Raw genomic sequence first — 17,577 nt, 5'->3', positions numbered from 1 at the left:
AGACACAGAGACACTGAGACACTGAGACTCTGAGACACTGAGACACGGAAACACTGAGGCACAGAGGCACAGAGACACTGAGACACTGAGACACTGAGGCACAGAGACACTGAGACAAAGAGACACAGAGACACAGAGACTCTGAGACACTGAGACCGTGAGGCACAGAGACACTGAGACACTGAGTCACAGAGAAACTGAGACACAGAGACACTGAGACACAGAGACACTGAGATCTGGAGACTCAGAGACATTGAGATACAGAGACAGAGAGATCCTGAGAGACAGAGACACTGAGAGACAGAGACACTGAGACACAGAGACGCTGAGATACTGAGGAACAGAGACACTGAGACGCAGAGACTCTGAGTCACTGACACACTGAGACACAGAGACACTGAGACACTGAGACACTGAGACTCTGAGACACTGAGACTCTGAGACACTGAGGCACAGAGACACAGATACACTGAGGCACCGAGCCACTGAGGCATAGGGTCACTGAGACAAAGTGACACAGAGACACTGAGACTCTGAGACACTGAGACACGGAAACACTGAGGCACAGAGGCACAGAGACACTGAGACACTGAGGCACAGAGACACTGAGACAAAGAGACAAAGAGACACATAGACACAGAGACACAAAGACTGTGAGACACTGAGACACGGAAACACTGAGGCACAGAGGCACAGAGACACTGAGACACTGAGACACTGAGGCACAGAGACACTGAGACAAAGAGACACAGAGACACAGAGACTCTGAGACACTGAGACCGTGAGGCACAGAGACACTGAGACACTGAGTCACAGAGAAACTGAGACACAGAGACACTGAGACACTGAGACTCTGAGACACTGAGACACAGAGACACTGAGACACAGAGACACTGAGATCTGGAGACTCAGAGACACTGAGATACAGAGACAGAGAGATCCTGAGAGACAGAGACACTGAGAGACAGAGACACTGAAACACAGAGACACTGAGGCACAGAGGCACAGAGACACTGAGGCACAGAGACACTGGACAAAGAGACACAGAGACACATAGACACAGAGACACAAAGACTGTGAGACACTGAGACACGGAAACACTGAGGCCCAGAGGCACAGAGACACTGAGACACTGAGGCACAGAGACACTGAGACAAAGAGACGCAGAGACACAGAGACACAGAGACTCTGAGACACTGAGACCGTGAGGCACAGAGACACTGAGACACTGAGTCACAGAGAAACTGAGACACAGAGACACTGAGACACTGAGACTCTGAGACACTGAGACACAGAGACACTGAGACACAGAGACACTGAGATCTGGAGACTCAGAGACACTGAGATACAGAGACAGAGAGATCCTGAGAGACAGAGACACTGAGAGACAGAGACACTGAGACACAGAGACGCTGAGATACTGAGGAACAGAGACACTGAGACGCAGAGACTCTGAGTCACTGACACACTGAGACACAGAGACACTGAGACACTGAGACACTGAGACTCTGAGACACTGAGACTCTGAGACACTGAGGCACAGAGACACAGATACACTGAGGCACCGAGCCACTGAGGCATAGGGTCACTGAGACAAAGTGACACAGAGACACTGAGACTCTGAGACACTGAGACACGGAAACACTGAGGCACAGAGGCACAGAGACACTGAGACACTGAGACACTGAGGCACAGAGACACTGAGACAATGAGACACAGAGACACAGAGACTCTGAGACACTGAGACCGTGAGGCACAGAGACACTGAGACACTGAGTCACAGAGAAACTGAGACACAGAGACACTGAGACACTGAGACTCTGAGACACTGAGACACTGAGACACAGAGACACTGAGACACAGAGACACTGAGATCTGGAGACTCAGAGACACTGAGATACAGAGACAGAGAGATCCTGAGAGACAGAGACACTGAGAGACAAAGGCACTGAGACACAGAGACACTGAGATACTGAGGAACAGAAACACTGAGACTCTGAGACACAGAGGCACTGAGACTCTGAGACACTGAGACACAGAGACACTAAGACACAGAGACAATGAGACTCTGAGACAATGAGACACAGAGACACTGAGATCCTGAGGCACAGAGACACAGAGACACAGAGACACTGAGACTCTGAGACACAGAGACACTGAGACACTGAGGCACAGAGACACTGAGACACTGAGGAACAGAGACATTGAGACACTGAGACTCTGAGATACTGAGACACTAAGGCACAGAGACACTGAGACACTGATGCACTGAGACACTGACACACTGAGGCGCAGAGACCAAGAGACACAGATTCACTCAGACACTGAGACACAGAGACACTGAGACACAGACACTCTGAGACACAGGGACACTAAGACACAGAGGCACAGAGACACTGAGACACGGAGACGTAGAGACACTGAGGCACAGTGACACTGAGACACAGAGACACTGAGATACAGAGACACAGAGACACTGAGACTATGAGACACTGAGACACAGAGACACTGAGGCACAGAGACACTGAGACACAGAGACACGGAGGCACTGAGACTCTGAGACAGTCAGACACTGTGATACTGAGACACTGAGGCACAGAGACACTGAGACACTAAGACCCTGAGACACTGAGACTCTGAGACACTGAGACACAGAGACACTGAGACACTGAGACACAGAGAAATGAGACACAAAGACTCTGAGACTCTGAGACTCTGAGACACTGACACACAGAGACACTGAAACACAGAGACACTGAGACACTGAGGAACAGAGACTCTGAGACACAGAGACACTGAGACACTGACATTCTGAGACACTGAGGCACAGAGACACTGAGATATAGAGACACAGAGACACTGAGACTCTGAGACCCAGAGGCACAGAGACACTGGGACACAGAGGCACTGAGACACAGAGACACTGAGACTCTTAGACACTGAGGCACAGAGACAATGTGACTCTGAGACACAGACACAGAGACACTGAGACACTGTGACACTGAGGCACAGAGACACTGAGACACAGAGACTCAAGGCACAGAGACACAGATTCACTGAGACACTGAGACATTGAGACACAGAGACTCTGAGACACAGAGACACTGAGACTCTGAGACACTGAGACACTGAGACACTGGGGCACAGAGGAACAGAGACACTGAGACACTGAGACACAGAGAGACTATGACACTGAGGCACAGAGACACAGAGACACCGAGACACAGAGACACTGAGACACAGAGACACTGAGACACTGAGACACTGAGACACAGAGACACTGAGACACTGAGACTCTCAGACACTGAGACATTGAGACTCTGAGGCATTGAGACACAGAGACACTGAGACACAGAGACACTAAGACACAGAGACAATGAGACTCTGAGACAATGAGACACAGAGACACTGAGATCCTGAGGCACAGAGACACTGAGACACAGAGACACAGAGACACTGAGACTCTGAGACACAGAGACACTGAGACACTGAGGCACAGAGACACTGAGACACTGAGGAACAGAGACATTGAGACACTGAGACTCTGACATACTGAGACACTAAGGCACAGAGACACTGAGACACTGACGCACTGAGACACTGACACACTGAGGCGCAGAGACCAAGAGACACAGATTCACTCAGACACTGAGACACAGAGACACTGAGACACAGACACTCTGAGACACAGAGACACTAAGACACAGAGGCACAGAGACACTGAGACACGGAGACGTAGAGACACTGAGGCACAGTGACACTGAGACACAGAGACACTGAGATACAGAGACACAGAGACACTGAGACTATGAGACACTGAGACACAGAGACACTGAGGCACAGAGACACTGAGACACAGAGACACGGAGGCACTGAGACTCTGAGACAGTCAGACACTGTGATACTCAGACACTGAGGCACAGAGACACTGAGACACTAAGACCCTGAGACACTGAGACTCTGAGACACTGAGACGCAGAGACACTGAGACACTGAGACACAGAGAAATGAGACACAAAGACTCTGAGACTCTGAGACTCTGAGATACTGACATACAGAGACACTGAAACACAGAGACACTGAGACACTGAGGAACAGAGACTCTGAGACACTGAGACACTGACATTCTGAGACACTGAGGCACAGAGACACTGAGATATAGAGACACAGAGACACTGAGACTCTGAGACCCAGAGACACAGAGACACTGGGACACAGAGGCACTGAGACACAGAGACACTGAGACTCTTAGACACTGAGGCACAGAGACAATGTGACTCTGAGACACAGACACAGAGACACTGAGACACTGTGACACTGAGGCACAGAGACACTGAGACACAGAGACTCAAGGCACAGAGACACAGATTCACTGAGACACTGAGACATTGAGACACAGAGACTCTGAGACACAGAGACACTGAGACTCTGAGACACTGAGACACTGAGACACTGGGGCACAGAGGAACAGAGACACTGAGACACTGAGACACAGAGAGACTATGACACTGAGGCACAGAGACACAGAGACACCGAGACACAGAGACACTGAGACACAGAGACACTGAGACACTGAGACACTGAGATTCTGAGACACTGAGGCACAGAGACACTGAGATATAGAGACACAGAGACACTGAGACTCTGAGACCCAGAGACACAGAGACACTGGGACACAGAGGCACTGAGACACAGAGACACAGAGACACTTAGACTCTTAGACACTGAGGCACAGAGACAATGTGACTCTGAGACACAGACACAGAGACACTGAGACACTGAGACACTGAGACACTGAGGCACAGAGACACTGAGACAATGAGACACAGAGACACAGAGACACAGAGACTCTGAGACACTGAGACCGTGAGGCACAGAGACACTGAGACACTGAGTCACAGAGAAACTGAGACACAGAGACACTGAGACACTGAGACTCTGAGACACTGAGACACTGGGACACAGAGACACTGTGACACAGAGACACTGAGATCTGGAGACTCAGAGACACTGAGATACAGAGACAGAGAGATCCTGAGAGACAGAGACACTGAGAGACAGAGACACTGAGACACAGAGACGCTGAGATACTGAGGAACAGAGACCCTGAGACGCAGAGACTCTGAGTCACTGACACACTGAGACACAGAGACACAGACACTGAGACTCAGAGATGCTGAGACACAGACACTGAGACACTGACACACTGAGACACAGAGACACTGAGACTCTGAGACACTGAGACACAGAGACACAGAGACACAGACACTGAGACTCAGAGATGCTGAGACACAGACACTGAGACACTGACACACTGAGACACAGAGACACTGAGACTCTGAGACACTGAGACTCTGAGACACTGAGACACAGAGACACAGAGACACTGAGACACTGAGACACTGAGAATCTGAGACACTGAGACACAGTGACACTGAGACACAGAGACTCTGAGACACTGAGACACAGAGACACTGACACACTGAGACACAGAGACACTGAGAATCTGAGACACTGAGACACAGTGACACTGAGACACAGAGACTCTGAGACACTGAGACACAGAGACACTGACACACTGAGACACAGAGACACTGAGACTCTGAGACAGTGCGACACTGACACACAGACACACTGAGACACAGAGACACTGAAACCCAGAGACACTGAGACTCTGAGACACTGAGACACAGAGACACTGAGAAACTGTGACACAGAGACACAGAGACACTGAGACTCTGAGACACTGAGACACAGAGACACTGAGACACTGAGGCTCGGAGACACAGAGACACAGAGACACTGAGAATCTGAGACACTAAGACACTGAGACTCTGAGACAACGAGACTTTGAGACACAGAGACACTGAGACACAGAGACACTGAGACGCTGAGACACAGAGACACAGATACACAGAGATACCGAGACTCTGAGACATTGAGACACTGAGTTTCTGAGACACTGAGACACTGAGAAACTTAGACACAGAGACTCTGAGACAAAGAGACACTGAGACACAGAGACACTGAGACACAGAGACACTAAGACTCTGAGACAAAGAGACACTGAGACACAGAGACACTGAGACTATGAGACACTGAGACACAGAGACACAGACACTGAGACTCAGAGACGCTGAGACACAGACACTGAGACACTGACACACTGAGACACAGAGACACTGAGATACTGAGACTCTGAGACACTGAGACTCTGAGAAACTGAGACACAGAGACACAGAGACACTGAGACACAGAGACACTGAGAATCTGAAACTCTGAGACACTGAGACTCTGAGACACTGAGACACAGAGACACTGAGACACTGAGACACAGAGACACTGAGAATCTGAGACACTGAGACACTGAGACTCTGAGACACTGAGACACAGAGACACTGAGAATCTGAGACACTGAGACACTGAGACACAGAGACACTGAGACGCTGAGACACAGAGACACAGATACACAGAGACACCGAGACTCTGAGACATTGAGACACTTATTTTCTGAGACACTGAGACACAGAGACACTTAGGCACAGAGACTCTGAGACAAAGAGACACTGACACACAGAGACACTGAGACACAGAGACACTAAGACGCTGAGACACAGAGACAGAGAGACACTGAGACACTGAGACACTGAGACACAGAGACACTGAGACACTGAGACAAAGAGACACTGAGACACAGTGACACTGAGACTCTGAGACACTGAGACACTGAGACACAGAGACACAGACACTGAGACTCAGAGATGCTGAGACACAGACACTGACACACTGAGACACAGAGACACTGAGACTCTGAGACACTGAGACTCTGAGACATTGAGACACAGAGACACAGAGACACTGAGACACAGAGACACAGAGACACTGAGACTCTGAGACACTGAGACACGGAGACACTGAGACACTGAGGCTCGGAGACACAGAGACACAGAGGCACTGAGACTCTGAGACACGAAGACACTGAGACTCTGAGACAACGAGACACTAAGACACAGAGCCACTGAGACACAGAGACACTGAGATGCTGAGACACAGAGACACAGATACACAGAGACACCGAGACTCTGAGACATTGAGACACTGATTTTCTGAGACACTGAGACACAGAGACATTTAGGCACAGAGACTCTGAGACAAAGAGACACTGAGACACAGAGACACTGAGACACAGAGACACAAAGACGCTGAGACACAGAGACAGAGAGACACTGAGACACTGAGACACAGCGACACAGAGACACTGAGACACAGAGACAAAGAGACACGGAGACACAGAGACACTGAGACACTGAGACACAGAGACACAGAGACACAGACACTGAGACTCAGAGATGCTGAGACACAGACACTGAGACACTGACACACTGAGACACAGAGACACTGAGACTCTGAGACACTGAGACTCTGAGACACTGAGACACAGAGACACAGAGACACTGAGACACAGAGACACTGAGAATCTGAGACACTGAGACACAGTGACACTGAGACACAGAGACTCTGAGACACTGAGACACAGAGACACTGACACACTGAGACACAGAGACGCTGAGAATCTGAGACACTGACACACAGTGACACTGAGACACAGAGACTCTGAGACACTGAGACACAGAGACACTGACACACTGAGACACAGAGACACTGAGACTCTGAGACAGTGCGACACTGACACACAGACACACTGAGACACAGAGACACTGAAACCCAGAGACACTGAGACTCTGAGACACTGAGACACAGAGACACTGAGAAACTGTGACACAGAGACACAGAGACACTGAGACTCTGAGACACTGAGACACAGAGACACTGAGACACTGAGGCTCGGAGACACAGAGACACAGAGACACTGAGAATCTGAGACACTAAGACACTGAGACTCTGAGACAACGAGACTTTGAGACACAGAGACACTGAGACACAGAGACACTGAGACGCTGAGACACAGAGACACAGATACACAGAGATACCGAGACTCTGAGACATTGAGACACTGAGTTTCTGAGACACTGAGACACTGAGAAACTTAGACACAGAGACTCTGAGACAAAGAGACACTGAGACACAGAGACACTGAGACACAGAGACACTAAGACGCTGAGACAAAGAGACACTGAGACACAGAGACACTGAGACTCTGAGACACTGAGACACAGAGACACAGACACTGAGACTCAGAGACGCTGAGACACAGACACTGAGACACTGACACACTGAGACACAGAGACACTGAGATACTGAGACTCTGAGACACTGAGACTCTGAGACACTGAGACACAGAGACACAGAGACACTGAGACACAGAGACACTGAGAATCTGAAACTCTGAGACACTGAGACTCTGAGACACTGAGACACAGAGACACAGAGACACTGAGACACAGAGACACTGAGAATCTGAGACACTGAGACACTGAGACTCTGAGACACTGAGACACAGAGACACTGAGACACTGAGGCTCGGAGACACAGAGACACAGAGGCACTGAGACTCTGAGACACGAAGACACTGAGACTCTGAGACAACGAGACACTAAGACACAGAGCCACTGAGACACAGAGACACTGAGACGCTGAGACACAGAGACACAGATACACAGAGACACCGAGACTCTGAGACATTGAGACACTGATTTTCTGAGACACTGAGACACAGAGACACTGAGACTCTGAGACACTGAGACTCTGAGACACTGAGACACAGAGACACTGAGACACAGAGACACTGAGAATCTGAGACACTGAGACACTGAGACTCTGAGACACTGAGACACAGAGACACTGAGAATCTGAGACACTGAGACACAGAGACACTGAGACGCTGAGACACAGAGACACAGATACACAGTGACACCGAGACTCTGAGACTTTGAGACACTGATTTTCTGAGACACTGAGACACAGAGACACTTAGGCACAGAGACTCTGAGACACTGAGACACTGAGACACAGAGACACTGAGACACAGAGACACTAAGACGCTGAGACACAGAGACAGAGAGACACTGAGACACTGAGACACATCGACACAGAGACACTGAGACACAGAGACAAAGAGGCACTGAGACACAGAGACACTGAGACTCTGAGACACTGAGACACAGACACTGAGACTCAGAGATGCTGAGACACAGACACTGACACACTGAGACACAGAGACACTGAGACTCTGAGACACTGAGACTCTGAGACATTGAGACACAGAGACACAGAGACACTGAGACACTGAGACACAGAGACACTGAGACTCTGAGACACTGAGACACAGAGACACTGAGACACTGAGGCTCGGAGACACAGAGACACAGAGGCACTGAGACTCTGAGACACGAAGACACTGAGACTCTGAGACAACGAGACGCTAAGACACAGAGCCACTGAGACACAGAGACACTGAGACGCTGAGACACAGAGACACAGATACACAGAGACACCGAGACTCTGAGACATTGAGACACTGATTTTCTGAGACACTGAGACACAGAGACATTTAGGCACAGAGACTCTGAGACAAAGAGACACTGAGACACAGAGACACTGAGACACAGAGACACAAAGACGCTGAGGCACAGAGACAGAGAGACACTGAGACACTGAGACACAGCGACACAGAGACACTGAGACACAGAGACAAAGAGACACTGAGACACAGAGACACTGAGACACTGAGACACAGAGACACAGACACTGAGACTCAGAGATGCTGAGACACAGACACTGAGACACTGACACACTGAGACACAGAGACACTGAGACTCTGAGACACTGAGACTCTGAGACACTGAGACACAGAGACACAGAGACACTGAGACACAGAGACACTGAGAATCTGAGACACTGAGACACAGTGACACTGAGACACAGAGACTCTGAGACACTGAGACACAGAGACACTGACACACTGAGACACAGAGACACTGAGAATCTGAGACACTGACACACAGTGACACTGAGACACAGAGACTCTGAGACACTGAGACACAGAGACACTGACACACTGAGACACAGAGACACTGAGACTCTGAGACAGTGCGACACTGACACACAGACACACTGAGACACAGAGACACTGAAACCCAGAGACACTGAGACTCTGAGACACTGAGACACAGAGACACTGAGAAACTGTGACACAGAGACACAGAGACACTGAGACTCTGAGACACTGAGACACAGAGACACTGAGACACTGAGGCTCGGAGACACAGAGACACAGAGACACTGAGAATCTGAGACACTAAGACACTGAGACTCTGAGACAACGAGACTTTGAGACACTGAGACACAGAGACACAGAGACACTGAGACACTGAGACACTGAAAATCTGAGACACTGAGACACAGTGACACTGAGACACAGAGACTATGAGACACTGAGACACAGAGACACTGACACACTGAGACACAGAGACACTGAGAATCTGAGACACTGAGACACAGTGACACTGAGACACAGAGACTCTGAGACACAGAGACACTGACACACTGAGACACAGAGACACTGAGACTCTGAGACAGTGCGACACTGACACACAGACACACTGAGACACAGAGACACTGAAACCCAGAGACACTGAGACTCTGAGACACTGAGACACAGAGACACTGAGAAACTGTGACACAGAGACACAGAGACACTGAGACTCTGAGACACTGAGACACAGAGACACTGAGACACTGAGGCTCGGAGACACAGAGACACAGAGGCACTGAGACTCTGAGACACGAAGACACTGAGACTCTGAGACAACGAGACACTAAGACACAGAGCCACTGAGACACAGAGACACTGAGACGCTGAGACACAGAGACACAGATACACAGAGACACCGAGACTCTGAGACATTGAGACACTGATTTTCTGAGACACTGAGACACAGAGACATTTAGGCACAGAGACTCTGAGACAAAGAGACACTGAGACACAGAGACACTGAGACACAGAGACACAAAGATGCTGAGACACAGAGACAGAGAGACACTGAGACACTGAGACACAGCGACACAGAGACACTGAGACACAGAGACAAAGAGACACTGAGACACAGAGACACTGAGACTCAGAGATGCTGAGACACAGACACTGAGACACTGACACACTGAGACACAGAGACACTGAGACTCTGAGACACTGAGACTCTGAGACACTGAGACACAGAGACACAGAGACACTGAGACACTGAGACACTGAGAATCTGAGACACTGAGACACAGTGACACGGAGACACAGAGACTCTGAGACACTGAGACACAGAGACACTGACACACTGAGACACAGAGACACTGAGAATCTGAGACACTGAGACACAGTGACACTGAGACACAGAGACTCTGAGACACTGAGACACAGAGACACTGACACACTGAGACACAGAGACACTGAGACTCTGAGACAGTGCGACACTGACACACACACACACTGAGACACAGAGACACTGAAACCCAGAGACACTGAGACTCTGAGACACTGAGACACAGAGACACTGAGACTCTGAGACACTGAGACTCTGAGACACTGAGACACAGAGACACTGAGACACAGAGACACTGAGAATCTGAGACACTGAGACACTGAGACTCTGAGACACTGAGACACAGAGACACTGAGAATCTGAGACACTGAGACACAGAGACACTGAGACGCTGAGACACAGAGACACAGATACACAGTGACACCGAGACTCTGAGACTTTGAGACACTGATTTTCTGAGACACTGAGACACAGAGACACTTAGGCACAGAGACTCTGAGACACTGAGACACTGAGACACAGAGACACTGAGACACAGAGACACTAAGACGCTGAGACACAGAGACAGAGAGACACTGAGACACTGAGACACATCGACACAGAGACACTGAGACACAGAGACAAAGAGGCACTGAGACACAGAGACACTGAGACTCTGAGACACTGAGACACTGAGACACAGAGACACAGACACTGAGACTCAGAGACGCTGAGAGACAGACACTGAGACACTGACACACTGAGACACAGAGACACTGAGACTCTGAGACACTGAGACTCTGAGACACTGAGACACAGAGACACAGAGACATTGAGAATCAGAGACACTGAGACACTGAGACACTGAGACACAGTGACACTGAGACACAGAGACTCTGAGACCCTGAGACACTGAGACACAGAGACACAGAGACACTGACACACTGAGACACAGAGACACTGAGACTCTGAGACAGTGGGACACTGAGACACAGAGACACTGAGACACTGAGACCCAGAGACACTGAGACTCTGAGACACTGAGGCACAGAGACACAGAGACACTGAGACACAGAGACTCTGAGACTCTGAGACACTGAGACACAGAGACACTGAGAAACTGTGGCACAGAGACACAGAGACCCTGAGACTCTGAGACACTGAGACACAGAGACACTGAGACACTGAGGCTCGGAGACACAGAGACACAGAGGCACTGAGACTCTGAGACACTAAGACACTGAGACTCTGATACAACAAGACACTGAGACACAGAGACACTGAGACGCTGAGACACAGAGACACAGATACACAGAGATACCGAGACACTGAGACATTGAAACACTGATTTTCTGAGACACAGAGACACTAAGACGCTGAGACACAGAGACAGAGAGACACTGAGACATTGAGACACATCGACACAGAGACACTGAGACACAGAGACAAAGAGACACTGAGACACAGAGACACTGAGACTCTGAGTCACTGAGACACTGAGACACAGAGACACAGACACTGAGACACAGAGACACAGATACACAGAGACACCGAGACTCTGAGACATTGAGACACTTATTTTCTGAGACACTGAGACACAGAGACACTTAGGCACAGAGACTCTGAGACAAAGAGACACTGAGACACAGAGACACAGAGACACTAAGACGCTGAGACACAGAGACAGAGAGACACTGAGACACTGAGACACATCGACACAGAGACACTGAGACACTGAGACAAAGAGACACTGAGACACAGAGACACTGAGACTCTGAGACACTGAGACACTGAGACACAGAGACACAGACACTGAGACTCAGAGATGCTGAGACACAGACACTGACACACTGAGACACAGAGACACTGAGACTCTGAGACAGTGCGACACTGAGACACAGAGACACTGAGACACTGAGACCCAGAGACACTGAGACACAGAGACACTGAGGCACAGAGACACAGAGACACTGAGACACAGAGACACTGAGACACTGAGACTCTGAGACTCTGAGACACTGAGACACAGAGACACTGAGAAACTGTGGCACAGAGACACAGAGACACTGAGACTCTGAGACACTGAGACACAGAGACACTGAGACACTGAGGCTCGGAGACACAGAGACACAGAGACACAGAGGCACTGAGACTCTGAGACACTAAGACACTGAGACTCTGATACAACAAGACACTGAGACAGAGAGACACTGAGACGCTGAGACACAGAGACACAGATACACAGAGATACCGAGACACTGAGACATTGAGACACTGATTTTCTGAGACACAGAGACACTAAGACGCTGAGACACAGAGACAGAGAGACACTGAGACATTGAGACACATCGACACAGAGACACTGAGACACAGAGACAAAGAGACACTGAGACACAGAGACACTGAGACTCTGAGACACTGAGACACAGAGACACTGAGAAACTGTGGCACAGAGACACAGAGACACAGATACACAGAGACACCGAGACTCTGAGACACTGAGACACAGAGACACTGAGACACTGAGGCTCGGAGACACAGAGACACAGAGGCACTGAGACACAGTGACACTGAGACTCTGAGACAGTGCGACACTGAGACACAGAGACACTGAGACCCAGAGACACTGAGACTCTGAGACACTGAGGCACAGAGACACAGAGACACTGAGACACAGAGACACTGAGACTCTGAGACTCTGAGACACTGAGACACAGAGACACTGAGAAACTGTGGCACAGAGACACAGAGACCCTGAGACTCTGAGACACTGAGACACAGAGACACTGAGACACTGAGGCTCGGAGACACAGAGACACAGAGACACAGAGGCACTGAGACTCTGAGACACTAAGACACTGAGACTCTGATACAACAAGACACTGAGACACAGAGACACTGAGACGCTGAGACACAGAGACACAGATACACAGAGATACCGAGACACTGAGACATTGAGACACTGATTTTCTGAGACACTGAGACACAGAGACACTAAGACGCTGAGACACAGAGACAGAGAGACACTGAGACATTGAGACACATCGACACAGAGACACTGAGACACAGAGACAAAGAGACACTGAGACACAGAGACACTGAGACTCTGAGTCACTGAGACACTGAGACACAGAGACACAGACACTGAGACACAGAGACACAGATACACAGAGACACCGAGACTCTGAGACATTGAGACACTTATTTTCTGAGACACTGAGACACAGAGACAATTAGGCACAGAGACTCTGAGACAAAGAGACACTGACACACAGAGACACTGAGACACAGAGACACTAAGACGCTGAGACACAGAGACAGAGAGACACTGAGACACTGAGACACATCGACACAGAGACACTGAGACACTGAGACAAAGAGACACTGAGACACAGTGACACTGAGACTCTGAGACACTGAGACACTGAGACACTGAGACACAGAGACACAGACACTGAGACTCAGAGATGCTGAGACACAGACACTGACACACTGAGACACAGAGACACTGAGACTCTGAGACACTGAGACTCTGAGACATTGAGACACAGAGACACAGAGACACTGAGACACAGAGACACAGAGACACTGAGACACTGAGACTCTGAGACACTGAGACACAGAGACACTGAGACACTGAGGCTCGGAGACACAGAGGCACTGAGACTCTGAGACACGAAGACACTGAGACTCTGAGACAACGAGACACTAAGACACAGAGCCACTGAGACACAGAGACACTGAGACGCTGAGACACAGAGACACAGATACACAGAGACACCGAGACTCTGAGACATTGAGACACTGATTTTCTGAGACACTGAGACACAGAGACACTGAGACTCTGAGACACTGAGACTCTGAGACACTGAGACACAGAGACACTGAGACACAGAGACACTGAGAATCTGAGACACTGAGACACTGAGGCTCTGAGACACTGAGACACAGAGACACTGAGAATCTGAGACACTGAGACACAGAGACACTGAGACGCTGAGACACAGAGACACAGATACACAGTGACACCGAGACTCTGAGACATTGAGACACTGATTTTCTGAGACACTGAGACACAGAGACACTTAGGCACAGAGACTCTGAGACACTGAGACACTGAGACACAGAGACACTGAGACACAGAGACACTAAGACGCTGAGACACAGAGACAGAGAGACACTGAGACACTGAGACACATCGACACAGAGACACTGAGACACAGAGACAAAGAGGCACTGAGACACAGAGACACTGAGACTCTGAGACACTGAGACACTGAGACACAGAGACACAGACACTGAGATTCAGAGACGCTGAGAGACAGACACTGAGACACTGACACACTGAGACACAGAGACACTGAGACTCTGAGACACTGAGACTCTGAGACACTGAGACACAGAGACACAGAGACATTGAGAATCAGAGACACTGAGACACTGAGACACAGTGACACTGAGACACAGAGACTCTGAGACCCTGAGACACTGAGACACAGAGACACTGACACACTGAGACACAGAGACACTGAGACTCTGAGACAGTGCGACACTGAGACACAGAGACACTGAGACACTGAGACCCAGAGACACTGAGACTCTGAGACACTGAGGCACAGAGACACAGAGACACTGAGACACAGAGACACTGAGACTCTGAGACTCTGAGACACTGAGACACAGAGACACTGAGAAACTGTGGCACAGAGACACAGAGACCCTGAGACTCTGAGACACTGAGACACAGAGACACTGAGACACTGAGGCTCGGAGACACAGAGACACAGAGGCACTGAGACTCTGAGACACTAAGACACTGAGACTCTGATACAACAAGACACTGAGACACAGAGACACTGAGACGCTGAGACACAGAGACACAGATACACAGAGATACCGAGACACTGAGACATTGAAACACTGATTTTCTGAGACACAGAGACACTAAGACGCTGAGACACAGAGACAGAGAGACACTGAGACATTGAGACACATCGACACAGAGACACTGAGACACAGAGACAAAGAGACACTGAGACACAGAGACACTGAGACTCTGAGTCACTGAGACACTGAGACACAGAGACACAGACACTGAGACACAGAGACACAGATACACAGAGACACCGAGACTCTGAGACATTGAGACACTTATTTCCTGAGACACTGAGACACAGAGACACTTAGGCACAGAGACTCTGAGACAAAGAGACACTGAGACACAGAGACAAAGAGGCACTGAGACACAGAGACACTGAGACTCTGAGACACTGAGACACTGAGACACAGAGACACAGACACTGAGACTCAGAGACGCTGAGACACAGACACTGAGACACTGACACACTGAGACACAGAGACACTGAGACTCTGAGACACTGAGACACAGAGACGCAGAGACATTGAGACACTGAGACACAGAGACACTGAGACTCTGAGACAAAGAGACACTGAGACACAGAGACACTGAGACACAGAGACACTAAGACGCTGAGACACAGAGACAGAGAGACACTGAGACACTGAGACACATCGACACAGAGACACTGAGACACAGAGACAAAGAGGCACTGAGACACAGAGACACTGAGACTCTGAGACACTGAGACACTGAGACACAGAGACACAGACACTGAGACTCAGAGACGCTGAGAGACAGACACTGAGACACTGACACACTGAGACACAGAGACACTGAGACTCTGAGACACTGAGACTCTGAGACACTGAGACACAGAGACACAGAGACATTGAGAATCAGAGACACTGAGACACTGAGACACTGAGACACAGTGACACTGAGACACAGAGACTCTGAGACCCTGAGACACTGAGACACAGAGACACAGAGACACTGACACACTGAGACACAGAGACACTGAGACTCTGAGACAGTGGGACACTGAGACACAGAGACACTGAGACACTGAGACCCAGAGACACTGAGACTCTGAGACACTGAGGCACAGAGACACAGAGACACTGAGACACAGAGACTCTGAGACTCTGAGACACTGAGACACAGAGACACTGAGAAACTGTGGCACAGAGACACAGAGACCCTGAGACTCTGAGACACTGAGACACAGAGACACTGAGACACTGAGGCTCGGAGACACAGAGACACAGAGGCACTGAGACTCTGAGACACTAAGACACTGAGACTCTGATACAACAAGACACTGAGACACAGAGACACTGAGACGCTGAGACACAGAGACACAGATACACAGAGATACCGAGACACTGAGACATTGAAACACTGATTTTCTGAGACACAGAGACACTAAGACGCTGAGACACAGAGACAGAGAGACACTGAGAC

This window comes from Carcharhinus amblyrhynchos, unplaced genomic scaffold (assembly GCF_965287045.1).
Source record: "Carcharhinus amblyrhynchos unplaced genomic scaffold, sCarAmb.v2.hapA scaffold_88, whole genome shotgun sequence".
Classification (NCBI taxonomy): Eukaryota; Metazoa; Chordata; class Chondrichthyes; order Carcharhiniformes; family Carcharhinidae; genus Carcharhinus; species Carcharhinus amblyrhynchos.
This window is presented reverse-complemented; position numbering follows the sequence as displayed.